Source organism: Phalangium opilio, unplaced genomic scaffold (assembly GCF_054372755.1).
Source record: "Phalangium opilio isolate 3A_F unplaced genomic scaffold, DU_Popi_V2 ptg000352l_1, whole genome shotgun sequence".
NCBI classification, from domain to species: domain Eukaryota; kingdom Metazoa; phylum Arthropoda; class Arachnida; order Opiliones; family Phalangiidae; genus Phalangium; species Phalangium opilio.
This window is the reverse complement of record NW_028324228.1, coordinates 3,215,341-3,224,799: the sequence shown is the minus strand read 5'-3', so window position 1 is coordinate 3,224,799 and position 9,459 is coordinate 3,215,341. Positions and strand designations below refer to the sequence as shown.

Here is a 9,459-nt window from a genome sequence, read left to right as displayed (position 1 = left end):
CACGATTTTGAGAGTCAAAGAAACGAGATCGTACGGGTTGCACCGGCCGGGAATCGAACCCGGACCTCCCGCTTGGAAGGCGAGAATTCTACCATTGAACTACCGATGCTTGCATAGGTCACACTTCGATATGACACACAAAAGAAGCCTAGATTAGTATACATATAATAAACCGCTCCCCGGCGGGGAATCGAACCCCGGTCTCTCGCGTGACAGGCGAGGATACTCACCACTATACTACCGAGGATGAGTAAAATTGGTTATCTCAGTTTTTTAAACTTATAGTACTTCTATCCGAATTTTTTTCGCTAAGTCCCGGAGCATGCGCGATAGTCACTAATTAAATGAAAAAGTGAGTTTGAAGAAAAAGAAACCCAATAAAATACTCTACGCTAGAAATAATGGTCAAGGCGATTTCTGAACCCTTTACTTTTCGAGAAACGTTATTGGTTTTACAAAAAATGTGCACGATTTTGAGAGTCAAAGAAACGAGATCGTACGGGTTGCACCGGCCGGGAATCGAACCCGGACCTCCCGCTTGGAAGGCTAGAATTCTACCATTGAACTACCGATGCTTGCATAGGTCACACTTCGATATGACACACAAAAGAAGCCTAGATTAGTATACATATAATAAACCGCTCCCCGGCGGGGAATCGAACCCCGGTCTCTCGCGTGACAGGCGAGGATACTCACCACTATACTACCGAGGATGAGTAAAATTGGTTATCTCAGTTTTTTAAACTTATAGTACTTCTATCCGAATTTTTTTCGCTAAGTCCCGGAGCATGCGCGATAGTCACTAATTAAATGAAAAAGTGAGTTTGAAGAAAAAGAAACCCAATAAAATACTCTACGCTAGAAATAATGGTCAAGGCGATTTCTGAACCCTTTACTTTTCGAGAAACGTTATTGGTTTTACAAAAAATGTGCACGATTTTGAGAGTCAAAGAAACGAGATCGTACGGGTTGCACCGGCCGGGAATCGAACCCGGACCTCCCGCTTGGAAGGCTAGAATTCTACCATTGAACTACCGATGCTTGCATAGGTCACACTTCGATATGACACACAAAAGAAGCCTAGATTAGTATACATATAATAAACCGCTCCCCGGCGGGGAATCGAACCCCGGTCTCTCGCGTGACAGGCGAGGATACTCACCACTATACTACCGAGGATGAGTAAAATTGGTTATCTCAGTTTTTTAAACTTATAGTACTTCTATCCGAATTTTTTTCGCAAAGTCCCGGAGCATGCGCGATAGTCAGTAATTAAATGGAAAAGTGAGTTTGAAGAAAAAGTAACCCAATAAAATACTCTACGCTAGAAATAATGGTCTAAGCGATTTCTGAACACTTTACTTTTCGAGAAACGTTATTGGTTTTACAAAAAATGTGCACGATTTTGAGAGTCAAAGAAACGAGATCGTACGGGTTGCACCGGCCGGGAATCGAACCCGGACCTCCCGCTTGGAAGGCGAGAATTCTACCATTGAACTACCGATGCTTGCATAGGTCACACTTCGATATGACACACAAAAGAAGCCTAGATTAGTATACATATAATAAACCGCTCCCCGGCGGGGAATCGAACCCCGGTCTCTCGCGTGACAGGCGAGGATACTCACCACTATACTACCGAGGATGAGTAAAATTGGTTATCTCAGTTTTTTAAACTTATAGTACTTCTATCCGAATTTTTTTCGCTAAGTCCCGGAGCATGCGCGATAGTCACTAATTAAATGAAAAAGTGAGTTTGAAGAAAAAGAAACCCAATAAAATACTCTACGCTAGAAATAATGGTCAAGGCGATTTCTGAACCCTTTACTTTTCGAGAAACGTTATTGGTTTTACAAAAAATGTGCACGATTTTGAGAGTCAATGAAACGAGATCGTACGGGTTGCACCGGCCGGGAATCGAACCCGGACCTCCCGCTTGGAAGGCTAGAATTCTACCATTGAACTACCGATGCTTGCATAGGTCACACTTCGATATGACACACAAAAGAAGCCTAGATTAGTATACATATAATAAACCGCTCCCCGGCGGGGAATCGAACCCCGGTCTCTCGCGTGACAGGCGAGGATACTCACCACTATACTACCGAGGATGAGTAAAATTGGTTATCTCAGTTTTTTAAACTTATAGTACTTCTATCCGAATTTTTTTCGCTAAGTCCCGGAGCATGCGCGATAGTCACTAATTAAATGAAAAAGTGAGTTTGAAGAAAAAGAAACCCAATAAAATACTCTACGCTAGAAATAATAGTCAAGGCGATTTCTGAACCCTTTACTTTTCGAGAAACGTTATTGGTTTTACAAAAAATGTGCACGATTTTGAGAGTCAAAGAAACGAGATCGTACGGCTTGCACCGGCCGGGAATCGAACCCGGACCTCCCGCTTGGAAGGCGAGAATTCTACCATTGAACTACCGATGCTTGCATAGGTCACACTTCGATATGACACACAAAAGAAGCCTAGATTAGTATACATATAATAAACCGCTCCCCGGCGGGGAATCGAACCCCGGTCTCTCGCGTGACAGGCGAGGATACTCACCACTATACTACCGAGGATGAGTAAAAGTTGGTTATCTCAGTTTTTTAAACTTATAGTACTTCTATCCGAATTTTTTTCGCTAAGTCCCGGAGCATGCGCGATAGTCACTAATTAAATGAAAAAGTGAGTTTGAAGAAAAAGAAACCCAATAAAATACTCTACGCTAGAAATAATGGTCAAGGCGATTTCTGAACCCTTTACTTTTCGAGAAACGTTATTGGTTTTACAAAAAATGTGCACGATTTTGAGAGTCAAAGAAACGAGATCGTACGGGTTGCACCAGCCGGGAATCGAACCAGAACCTCCCGCTTGGAAGGCGATAATTCTACCATTGAACTACCGATGCTTGCATAGGTCACACTTCGATATGACACACAAAAGAAGCCTAGATTATTATACATATAATAAACCGCTCCCCGGCGGGGAATCGAACCCCGGTCTCTCGCGTGACAGGCGAGGATACTCACCACTATACTACCGAGGATGAGTAAAAGTTGGTTATCTCAGTTTTTTAAACTTATAGTACTTCTATCCGAATTTTTTTCGCTAAGTCCCGGAGCATGCGCGATAGTCACTAATTAAATGAAAAAGTGAGTTTGAAGAAAAAGTAACCCAATAAAATACTCTACGCTAGAAATAATGGTCAAGGCGATTTCTGAATCCTTTACTTTTCGAGAAACGTTATTGGTTTTACAAAAAATGTGCACGATTTTGAGAGTCAAAGAAACGAGATCGTACGGGTTGCACCGGCCGGGAATCGAACCCGGACCTCCCGCTTGGAAGGCGAGAATTCTACCATTGAACTACCGATGCTTGCATAGGTCACACTTCGATATGACACACAAAAGAAGCCTAGATTAGTATACATATAATAAACCGCTCCCCGGCGGGGAATCGAACCCCGGTCTCTCGCGTGACAGGCGAGGATACTCACCACTATACTACCGAGGATGAGTAAAAGTTGGTTATCTCAGTTTTTTAAACTTATAGTACTTCTATCCGAACTTTTTTCGCTAAGTCCCGGAGCATGCGCGATAGTCACTAATTAAATGAAAAAGTGAGTTTGAAGAAAAAGAAACCCAATAAAATACTCTACGCTAGAAATAATGGTCAAGGCGATTTCTGAACCCTTTACTTTTCGAGAAACGTTATTGGTTTTACAAAAAATGTGCACGATTTTGAGAGTCAAAGAAACGGGATCGTACGGCTTGCACCGGCCGGGAATCGAACCCGGACCTCCCGCTTGGAAGGCGAGAATTCTACCATTGAACTACCGATGCTTGCATAGGTCACACTTCGATATGACACACAAAAGAAGCCTAGATTAGTATACATTTAAAAAACCGCTCCCCGGCGGGGAATCGAACCCCGGTCTCTCGCGTGACAGGCGAGGATACTCACCACTATACTACCGAGGATGAATAAAAGTTGGTTATCTCAGTTTTTCAAACTTATAGTACTTCTATCCGAATTTTTTTCGCTAAGTCCCGGAGCATGCGCGATAGTCACTAATTAAATGAAAAAGTGAGTTTGAAGAAAAAGTAACCCAATAAAATACTCTACGCTAGAAATAATGGTCAAGGCGATTTCTGAACCCTTTACTTTTCGAGAAACGTTATTGGTTTTACAAAAAATGTGCACGATTTTGAGAGTCAAAGAAACGAGATCGTACGGGTTGCACCGGCCGGGAATCGAACCCGGACCTCCCGCTTGGAAGCCAAGAATTCTACCATTGAACTACCGATGCTTGCATAGGTCACACTTCGATATGACACACAAAAGAAGCCTAGATTAGTATACATATAATAAACCGCTCCCCGGCGGGGAATCGAACCCCGGTCTCTCGCTTGACAGGCGAGGATACTCACCACTATACTACCGAGCATGAATGAAAGCTGGTTATCTCAGTTTTTTAAACTTATAGTACTTCTATCCGAATTTTTTTCGCAAAGTCCCGGAGCATGTGCAATAGTCAGTAATTAAATGGAAAAGTGAGTTTGAAGAAAAAGTAACCCTATTAAATACTCTACGCTAGAAATAATGGTCTAAGCGATTTCTGAACACTTTACTTTTCGAGAAACGTTATTGGTTTTACAAAAAATGTGCACGATTTTGAGAGTCAAAGAAACGAGATCGTACGGGTTGCACCGGCCGGGAATCGAACCCGGACCTCCCGCTTGGAAGGCGAGAATTCTACCATTGAACTACCGATGCTTGCATAGGTCACACTTCGATATGACACACAAAAGAAGCCTAGATTAGTATACATATAATAAACCGCTCCCCGGCGGGGAATCGAACCCCGGTCTCTCGCGTGACAGGCGAGGATACTCACCACTATACTACCGAGGATGAGTAAAAGTTGGTTATCTCAGTTTTTTAAACTTATAGTACTTCTATCCGAACTTTTTTCGCTAAGTCCCGGAGCATGCGCGATAGTCACTAATTAAATGAAAAAGTGAGTTTGAAGAAAAAGAAACCCAATAAAATACTCTACGCTAGAAATAATGGTCAAGGCGATTTCTGAACCCTTTACTTTTCGAGAAACGTTATTGGTTTTACAAAAAATGTGCACGATTTTGAGAGTCAAAGAAACGAGATCGTACGGGTTGCACCAGCCGGGAATCGAACCCGGACCTCCCGCTTGGAAGGCGATAATTCTACCATTGAACTACCGATGCTTGCATAGGTCACACTTCGATATGACACACAAAAGAAGCCTAGATTATTATACATATAATAAACCGCTCCCCGGCGGGGAATCGAACCCCGGTCTCTCGCGTGACAGGCGAGGATACTCACCACTATACTACCGAGGATGAGTAAAAGTTGGTTATCTCAGTTTTTTAAACTTATAGTACTTCTATCCGAATTTTTTTCGCTAAGTCCCGGAGCATGCGCGATAGTCACTAATTAAATGAAAAAGTGAGTTTGAAGAAAAAGTAACCCAATAAAATACTCTACGCTAGAAATAATGGTCAAGGCGATTTCTGAATCCTTTACTTTTCGAGAAACGTTATTGGTTTTACAAAAAATGTGCACGATTTTGAGAGTCAAAGAAACGAGATCGTACGGGTTGCACCGGCCGGGAATCGAACCCGGACCTCCCGCTTGGAAGGCGAGAATTCTACCATTGAACTACCGATGCTTGCATAGGTCACACTTCGATATGACACACAAAAGAAGCCTAGATTAGTATACATATAATAAACCGCTCCCCGGCGGGGAATCGAACCCCGGTCTCTCGCGTGACAGGCGAGGATACTCACCACTATACTACCGAGGATGAGTAAAAGTTGGTTATCTCAGTTTTTTAAACTTATAGTACTTCTATCCGAACTTTTTTCGCTAAGTCCCGGAGCATGCGCGATAGTCACTAATTAAATGAAAAAGTGAGTTTGAAGAAAAAGAAACCCAATAAAATACTCTACGCTAGAAATAATGGTCAAGGCGATTTCTGAACCCTTTACTTTTCGAGAAACGTTATTGGTTTTACAAAAAATGTGCACGATTTTGAGAGTCAAAGAAACGAGATCGTACGGGTTGCACCAGCCGGGAATCGAACCCGGACCTCCCGCTTGGAAGGCGATAATTCTACCATTGAACTACCGATGCTTGCATAGGTCACACTTCGATATGACACACAAAAGAAGCCTAGATTATTATACATATAATAAACCGCTCCCCGGCGGGGAATCGAACCCCGGTCTCTCGCGTGACAGGCGAGGATACTCACCACTATACTACCGAGGATGAGTAAAAGTTGGTTATCTCAGTTTTTTAAACTTATAGTACTTCTATCCGAATTTTTTTCGCTAAGTCCCGGAGCATGCGCGATAGTCACTAATTAAATGAAAAAGTGAGTTTGAAGAAAAAGTAACCCAATAAAATACTCTACGCTAGAAATAATGGTCAAGGCGATTTCTGAACCCTTTACTTTTCGAGAAACGTTATTGGTTTTACAAAAAATGTGCACGATTTTGAGAGTCAAAGAAACGAGATCGTACGGGTTGCACCGGCCGGGAATCGAACCCGGACCTCCCGCTTGGAAGCCAAGAATTCTACCATTGAACTACCGATGCTTGCATAGGTCACACTTCGATATGACACACAAAAGAAGCCTAGATTAGTATACATATAATAAACCGCTCCCCGGCGGGGAATCGAACCCCGGTCTCTCGCTTGACAGGCGAGGATACTCACCACTATACTACCGAGCATGAATGAAAGCTGGTTATCTCAGTTTTTTAAACTTATAGTACTTCTATCCGAATTTTTTTCGCAAAGTCCCGGAGCATGTGCAATAGTCAGTAATTAAATGGAAAAGTGAGTTTGAAGAAAAAGTAACCCTATTAAATACTCTACGCTAGAAATAATGGTCTAAGCGATTTCTGAACACTTTACTTTTCGAGAAACGTTATTGGTTTTACAAAAAATGTGCACGATTTTGAGAGTCAAAGAAACGAGATCGTACGGGTTGCACCGGCCGGGAATCGAACCCGGACCTCCCGCTTGGAAGGCGAGAATTCTACCATTGAACTACCGATGCTTGCATAGGTCACACTTCGATATGACACACAAAAGAAGCCTAGATTAGTATACATATAATAAACCGCTCCCCGGCGGGGAATCGAACCCCGGTCTCTCGCGTGACAGGCGAGGATACTCACCACTATACTACCGAGGATGAGTAAAAGTTGGTTATCTCAGTTTTTTAAACTTATAGTACTTCTATCCGAACTTTTTTCGCTAAGTCCCGGAGCATGCGCGATAGTCACTAATTAAATGAAAAAGTGAGTTTGAAGAAAAAGAAACCCAATAAAATACTCTACGCTAGAAATAATGGTCAAGGCGATTTCTGAACCCTTTACTTTTCGAGAAACGTTATTGGTTTTACAAAAAATGTGCACGATTTTGAGAGTCAAAGAAACGAGATCGTACGGGTTGCACCAGCCGGGAATCGAACCCGGACCTCCCGCTTGGAAGGCGATAATTCTACCATTGAACTACCGATGCTTGCATAGGTCACACTTCGATATGACACACAAAAGAAGCCTAGATTATTATACATATAATAAACCGCTCCCCGGCGGGGAATCGAACCCCGGTCTCTCGCGTGACAGGCGAGGATACTCACCACTATACTACCGAGGATGAGTAAAAGTTGGTTATCTCAGTTTTTTAAACTTATAGTACTTCTATCCGAATTTTTTTCGCTAAGTCCCGGAGCATGCGCGATAGTCACTAATTAAATGAAAAAGTGAGTTTGAAGAAAAAGTAACCCAATAAAATACTCTACGCTAGAAATAATGGTCAAGGCGATTTCTGAATCCTTTACTTTTCGAGAAACGTTATTGGTTTTACAAAAAATGTGCACGATTTTGAGAGTCAAAGAAACGAGATCGTACGGGTTGCACCGGCCGGGAATCGAACCCGGACCTCCCGCTTGGAAGGCGAGAATTCTACCATTGAACTACCGATGCTTGCATAGGTCACACTTCGATATGACACACAAAAGAAGCCTAGATTAGTATACATATAATAAACCGCTCCCCGGCGGGGAATCGAACCCCGGTCTCTCGCGTGACAGGCGAGGATACTCACCACTATACTACCGAGGATGAGTAAAAGTTGGTTATCTCAGTTTTTTAAACTTATAGTACTTCTATCCGAACTTTTTTCGCTAAGTCCCGGAGCATGCGCGATAGTCACTAATTAAATGAAAAAGTGAGTTTGAAGAAAAAGAAACCCAATAAAATACTCTACGCTAGAAATAATGGTCAAGGCGATTTCTGAACCCTTTACTTTTCGAGAAACGTTATTGGTTTTACAAAAAATGTGCACGATTTTGAGAGTCAAAGAAACGAGATCGTACGGGTTGCACCAGCCGGGAATCGAACCCGGACCTCCCGCTTGGAAGGCGATAATTCTACCATTGAACTACCGATGCTTGCATAGGTCACACTTCGATATGACACACAAAAGAAGCCTAGATTATTATACATATAATAAACCGCTCCCCGGCGGGGAATCGAACCCCGGTCTCTCGCGTGACAGGCGAGGATACTCACCACTATACTACCGAGGATGAGTAAAAGTTGGTTATCTCAGTTTTTTAAACTTATAGTACTTCTATCCGAATTTTTTTCGCTAAGTCCCGGAGCATGCGCGATAGTCACTAATTAAATGAAAAAGTGAGTTTGAAGAAAAAGTAACCCAATAAAATACTCTACGCTAGAAATAATGGTCAAGGCGATTTCTGAATCCTTTACTTTTCGAGAAACGTTATTGGTTTTACAAAAAATGTGCACGATTTTGAGAGTCAAAGAAACGAGATCGTACGGGTTGCACCGGCCGGGAATCGAACCCGGACCTCCCGCTTGGAAGGCGAGAATTCTACCATTGAACTACCGATGCTTGCATGGGTCACACTTCGATATGACACACAAAAGAAGCCTAGATTAGTATACATATAATAAACCGCTCCCCGGCGGGGAATCGAACCCCGGTCTCTCGCGTGACAGGCGAGGATACTCACCACTATACTACCGAGGATGAGTAAAAGTTGGTTATCTCAGTTTTTTAAACTTATAGTACTTCTATCCGAACTTTTTTCGCTAAGTCCCGGAGCATGCGCGATAGTCACTAATTAAATGAAAAAGTGAGTTTGAAGAAAAAGAAACCCAATAAAATACTCTACGCTAGAAATAATGGTCAAGGCGATTTCTGAACCCTTTACTTTTCGAGAAACGTTATTGGTTTTACAAAAAATGTGCACGATTTTGAGAGTCAAAGAAACGGGATCGTACGGCTTGCACCGGCCGGGAATCGAACCCGGACCTCCCGCTTGGAAGGCGAGAATTCTACCATTGAACTACCGATGCTTGCATAGGTCACAC

At 42.7% G+C, this 9,459-nt stretch overlaps 41 non-coding genes across 41 annotated transcripts; all 41 read right to left on the bottom strand.

The window, feature by feature from the left end:
- Positions 1–38: 38 nt before the first annotated feature.
- Positions 39–109, bottom strand: TRNAG-UCC (transfer RNA glycine (anticodon UCC)). Its single transcript has one exon. It is a non-coding gene; the product is annotated as a tRNA-Gly (tRNA).
- Positions 110–175: 66 nt separating this feature from the next.
- Positions 176–247, bottom strand: TRNAD-GUC (transfer RNA aspartic acid (anticodon GUC)). The gene has a single exon. It is a non-coding gene; the product is annotated as a tRNA-Asp (tRNA).
- Positions 248–504: 257 nt separating this feature from the next.
- On the bottom strand, positions 505–575 carry TRNAG-UCC (transfer RNA glycine (anticodon UCC)). Its single transcript has one exon. It is a non-coding gene; the product is annotated as a tRNA-Gly (tRNA).
- A 66-nt stretch (positions 576–641) lies between these two features.
- Positions 642–713, bottom strand: TRNAD-GUC (transfer RNA aspartic acid (anticodon GUC)). Its single transcript has one exon. It is a non-coding gene; the product is annotated as a tRNA-Asp (tRNA).
- Positions 714–970: 257 nt separating this feature from the next.
- TRNAG-UCC (transfer RNA glycine (anticodon UCC)) lies at positions 971–1,041 on the bottom strand. The gene has a single exon. It is a non-coding gene; the product is annotated as a tRNA-Gly (tRNA).
- A 66-nt stretch (positions 1,042–1,107) lies between these two features.
- On the bottom strand, positions 1,108–1,179 carry TRNAD-GUC (transfer RNA aspartic acid (anticodon GUC)). The gene has a single exon. It is a non-coding gene; the product is annotated as a tRNA-Asp (tRNA).
- Positions 1,180–1,436: 257 nt separating this feature from the next.
- TRNAG-UCC (transfer RNA glycine (anticodon UCC)) lies at positions 1,437–1,507 on the bottom strand. The gene has a single exon. It is a non-coding gene; the product is annotated as a tRNA-Gly (tRNA).
- A 66-nt stretch (positions 1,508–1,573) lies between these two features.
- Positions 1,574–1,645, bottom strand: TRNAD-GUC (transfer RNA aspartic acid (anticodon GUC)). Its single transcript has one exon. It is a non-coding gene; the product is annotated as a tRNA-Asp (tRNA).
- Positions 1,646–1,902: 257 nt separating this feature from the next.
- TRNAG-UCC (transfer RNA glycine (anticodon UCC)) lies at positions 1,903–1,973 on the bottom strand. Its single transcript has one exon. It is a non-coding gene; the product is annotated as a tRNA-Gly (tRNA).
- A 66-nt stretch (positions 1,974–2,039) lies between these two features.
- On the bottom strand, positions 2,040–2,111 carry TRNAD-GUC (transfer RNA aspartic acid (anticodon GUC)). The gene has a single exon. It is a non-coding gene; the product is annotated as a tRNA-Asp (tRNA).
- Positions 2,112–2,368: 257 nt separating this feature from the next.
- Positions 2,369–2,439, bottom strand: TRNAG-UCC (transfer RNA glycine (anticodon UCC)). Its single transcript has one exon. It is a non-coding gene; the product is annotated as a tRNA-Gly (tRNA).
- A 66-nt stretch (positions 2,440–2,505) lies between these two features.
- TRNAD-GUC (transfer RNA aspartic acid (anticodon GUC)) lies at positions 2,506–2,577 on the bottom strand. The gene has a single exon. It is a non-coding gene; the product is annotated as a tRNA-Asp (tRNA).
- A 258-nt stretch (positions 2,578–2,835) lies between these two features.
- TRNAG-UCC (transfer RNA glycine (anticodon UCC)) lies at positions 2,836–2,906 on the bottom strand. Its single transcript has one exon. It is a non-coding gene; the product is annotated as a tRNA-Gly (tRNA).
- A 66-nt stretch (positions 2,907–2,972) lies between these two features.
- Positions 2,973–3,044, bottom strand: TRNAD-GUC (transfer RNA aspartic acid (anticodon GUC)). Its single transcript has one exon. It is a non-coding gene; the product is annotated as a tRNA-Asp (tRNA).
- Positions 3,045–3,302: 258 nt separating this feature from the next.
- On the bottom strand, positions 3,303–3,373 carry TRNAG-UCC (transfer RNA glycine (anticodon UCC)). Its single transcript has one exon. It is a non-coding gene; the product is annotated as a tRNA-Gly (tRNA).
- Positions 3,374–3,439: 66 nt separating this feature from the next.
- On the bottom strand, positions 3,440–3,511 carry TRNAD-GUC (transfer RNA aspartic acid (anticodon GUC)). Its single transcript has one exon. It is a non-coding gene; the product is annotated as a tRNA-Asp (tRNA).
- Positions 3,512–3,769: 258 nt separating this feature from the next.
- On the bottom strand, positions 3,770–3,840 carry TRNAG-UCC (transfer RNA glycine (anticodon UCC)). The gene has a single exon. It is a non-coding gene; the product is annotated as a tRNA-Gly (tRNA).
- A 66-nt stretch (positions 3,841–3,906) lies between these two features.
- TRNAD-GUC (transfer RNA aspartic acid (anticodon GUC)) lies at positions 3,907–3,978 on the bottom strand. Its single transcript has one exon. It is a non-coding gene; the product is annotated as a tRNA-Asp (tRNA).
- A 258-nt stretch (positions 3,979–4,236) lies between these two features.
- Positions 4,237–4,307, bottom strand: TRNAG-UCC (transfer RNA glycine (anticodon UCC)). The gene has a single exon. It is a non-coding gene; the product is annotated as a tRNA-Gly (tRNA).
- Positions 4,308–4,373: 66 nt separating this feature from the next.
- TRNAD-GUC (transfer RNA aspartic acid (anticodon GUC)) lies at positions 4,374–4,445 on the bottom strand. The gene has a single exon. It is a non-coding gene; the product is annotated as a tRNA-Asp (tRNA).
- Positions 4,446–4,703: 258 nt separating this feature from the next.
- On the bottom strand, positions 4,704–4,774 carry TRNAG-UCC (transfer RNA glycine (anticodon UCC)). The gene has a single exon. It is a non-coding gene; the product is annotated as a tRNA-Gly (tRNA).
- Positions 4,775–4,840: 66 nt separating this feature from the next.
- On the bottom strand, positions 4,841–4,912 carry TRNAD-GUC (transfer RNA aspartic acid (anticodon GUC)). Its single transcript has one exon. It is a non-coding gene; the product is annotated as a tRNA-Asp (tRNA).
- A 258-nt stretch (positions 4,913–5,170) lies between these two features.
- TRNAG-UCC (transfer RNA glycine (anticodon UCC)) lies at positions 5,171–5,241 on the bottom strand. Its single transcript has one exon. It is a non-coding gene; the product is annotated as a tRNA-Gly (tRNA).
- A 66-nt stretch (positions 5,242–5,307) lies between these two features.
- Positions 5,308–5,379, bottom strand: TRNAD-GUC (transfer RNA aspartic acid (anticodon GUC)). The gene has a single exon. It is a non-coding gene; the product is annotated as a tRNA-Asp (tRNA).
- Positions 5,380–5,637: 258 nt separating this feature from the next.
- TRNAG-UCC (transfer RNA glycine (anticodon UCC)) lies at positions 5,638–5,708 on the bottom strand. Its single transcript has one exon. It is a non-coding gene; the product is annotated as a tRNA-Gly (tRNA).
- A 66-nt stretch (positions 5,709–5,774) lies between these two features.
- Positions 5,775–5,846, bottom strand: TRNAD-GUC (transfer RNA aspartic acid (anticodon GUC)). The gene has a single exon. It is a non-coding gene; the product is annotated as a tRNA-Asp (tRNA).
- Positions 5,847–6,104: 258 nt separating this feature from the next.
- On the bottom strand, positions 6,105–6,175 carry TRNAG-UCC (transfer RNA glycine (anticodon UCC)). The gene has a single exon. It is a non-coding gene; the product is annotated as a tRNA-Gly (tRNA).
- Positions 6,176–6,241: 66 nt separating this feature from the next.
- TRNAD-GUC (transfer RNA aspartic acid (anticodon GUC)) lies at positions 6,242–6,313 on the bottom strand. Its single transcript has one exon. It is a non-coding gene; the product is annotated as a tRNA-Asp (tRNA).
- A 258-nt stretch (positions 6,314–6,571) lies between these two features.
- On the bottom strand, positions 6,572–6,642 carry TRNAG-UCC (transfer RNA glycine (anticodon UCC)). The gene has a single exon. It is a non-coding gene; the product is annotated as a tRNA-Gly (tRNA).
- A 66-nt stretch (positions 6,643–6,708) lies between these two features.
- On the bottom strand, positions 6,709–6,780 carry TRNAD-GUC (transfer RNA aspartic acid (anticodon GUC)). Its single transcript has one exon. It is a non-coding gene; the product is annotated as a tRNA-Asp (tRNA).
- A 258-nt stretch (positions 6,781–7,038) lies between these two features.
- TRNAG-UCC (transfer RNA glycine (anticodon UCC)) lies at positions 7,039–7,109 on the bottom strand. Its single transcript has one exon. It is a non-coding gene; the product is annotated as a tRNA-Gly (tRNA).
- Positions 7,110–7,175: 66 nt separating this feature from the next.
- Positions 7,176–7,247, bottom strand: TRNAD-GUC (transfer RNA aspartic acid (anticodon GUC)). The gene has a single exon. It is a non-coding gene; the product is annotated as a tRNA-Asp (tRNA).
- Positions 7,248–7,505: 258 nt separating this feature from the next.
- On the bottom strand, positions 7,506–7,576 carry TRNAG-UCC (transfer RNA glycine (anticodon UCC)). Its single transcript has one exon. It is a non-coding gene; the product is annotated as a tRNA-Gly (tRNA).
- A 66-nt stretch (positions 7,577–7,642) lies between these two features.
- TRNAD-GUC (transfer RNA aspartic acid (anticodon GUC)) lies at positions 7,643–7,714 on the bottom strand. The gene has a single exon. It is a non-coding gene; the product is annotated as a tRNA-Asp (tRNA).
- Positions 7,715–7,972: 258 nt separating this feature from the next.
- TRNAG-UCC (transfer RNA glycine (anticodon UCC)) lies at positions 7,973–8,043 on the bottom strand. The gene has a single exon. It is a non-coding gene; the product is annotated as a tRNA-Gly (tRNA).
- Positions 8,044–8,109: 66 nt separating this feature from the next.
- TRNAD-GUC (transfer RNA aspartic acid (anticodon GUC)) lies at positions 8,110–8,181 on the bottom strand. Its single transcript has one exon. It is a non-coding gene; the product is annotated as a tRNA-Asp (tRNA).
- A 258-nt stretch (positions 8,182–8,439) lies between these two features.
- On the bottom strand, positions 8,440–8,510 carry TRNAG-UCC (transfer RNA glycine (anticodon UCC)). The gene has a single exon. It is a non-coding gene; the product is annotated as a tRNA-Gly (tRNA).
- Positions 8,511–8,576: 66 nt separating this feature from the next.
- On the bottom strand, positions 8,577–8,648 carry TRNAD-GUC (transfer RNA aspartic acid (anticodon GUC)). The gene has a single exon. It is a non-coding gene; the product is annotated as a tRNA-Asp (tRNA).
- A 258-nt stretch (positions 8,649–8,906) lies between these two features.
- Positions 8,907–8,977, bottom strand: TRNAG-UCC (transfer RNA glycine (anticodon UCC)). The gene has a single exon. It is a non-coding gene; the product is annotated as a tRNA-Gly (tRNA).
- Positions 8,978–9,043: 66 nt separating this feature from the next.
- Positions 9,044–9,115, bottom strand: TRNAD-GUC (transfer RNA aspartic acid (anticodon GUC)). The gene has a single exon. It is a non-coding gene; the product is annotated as a tRNA-Asp (tRNA).
- A 258-nt stretch (positions 9,116–9,373) lies between these two features.
- TRNAG-UCC (transfer RNA glycine (anticodon UCC)) lies at positions 9,374–9,444 on the bottom strand. Its single transcript has one exon. It is a non-coding gene; the product is annotated as a tRNA-Gly (tRNA).
- Between the last annotated feature and the right edge of the window lie 15 nt (positions 9,445–9,459).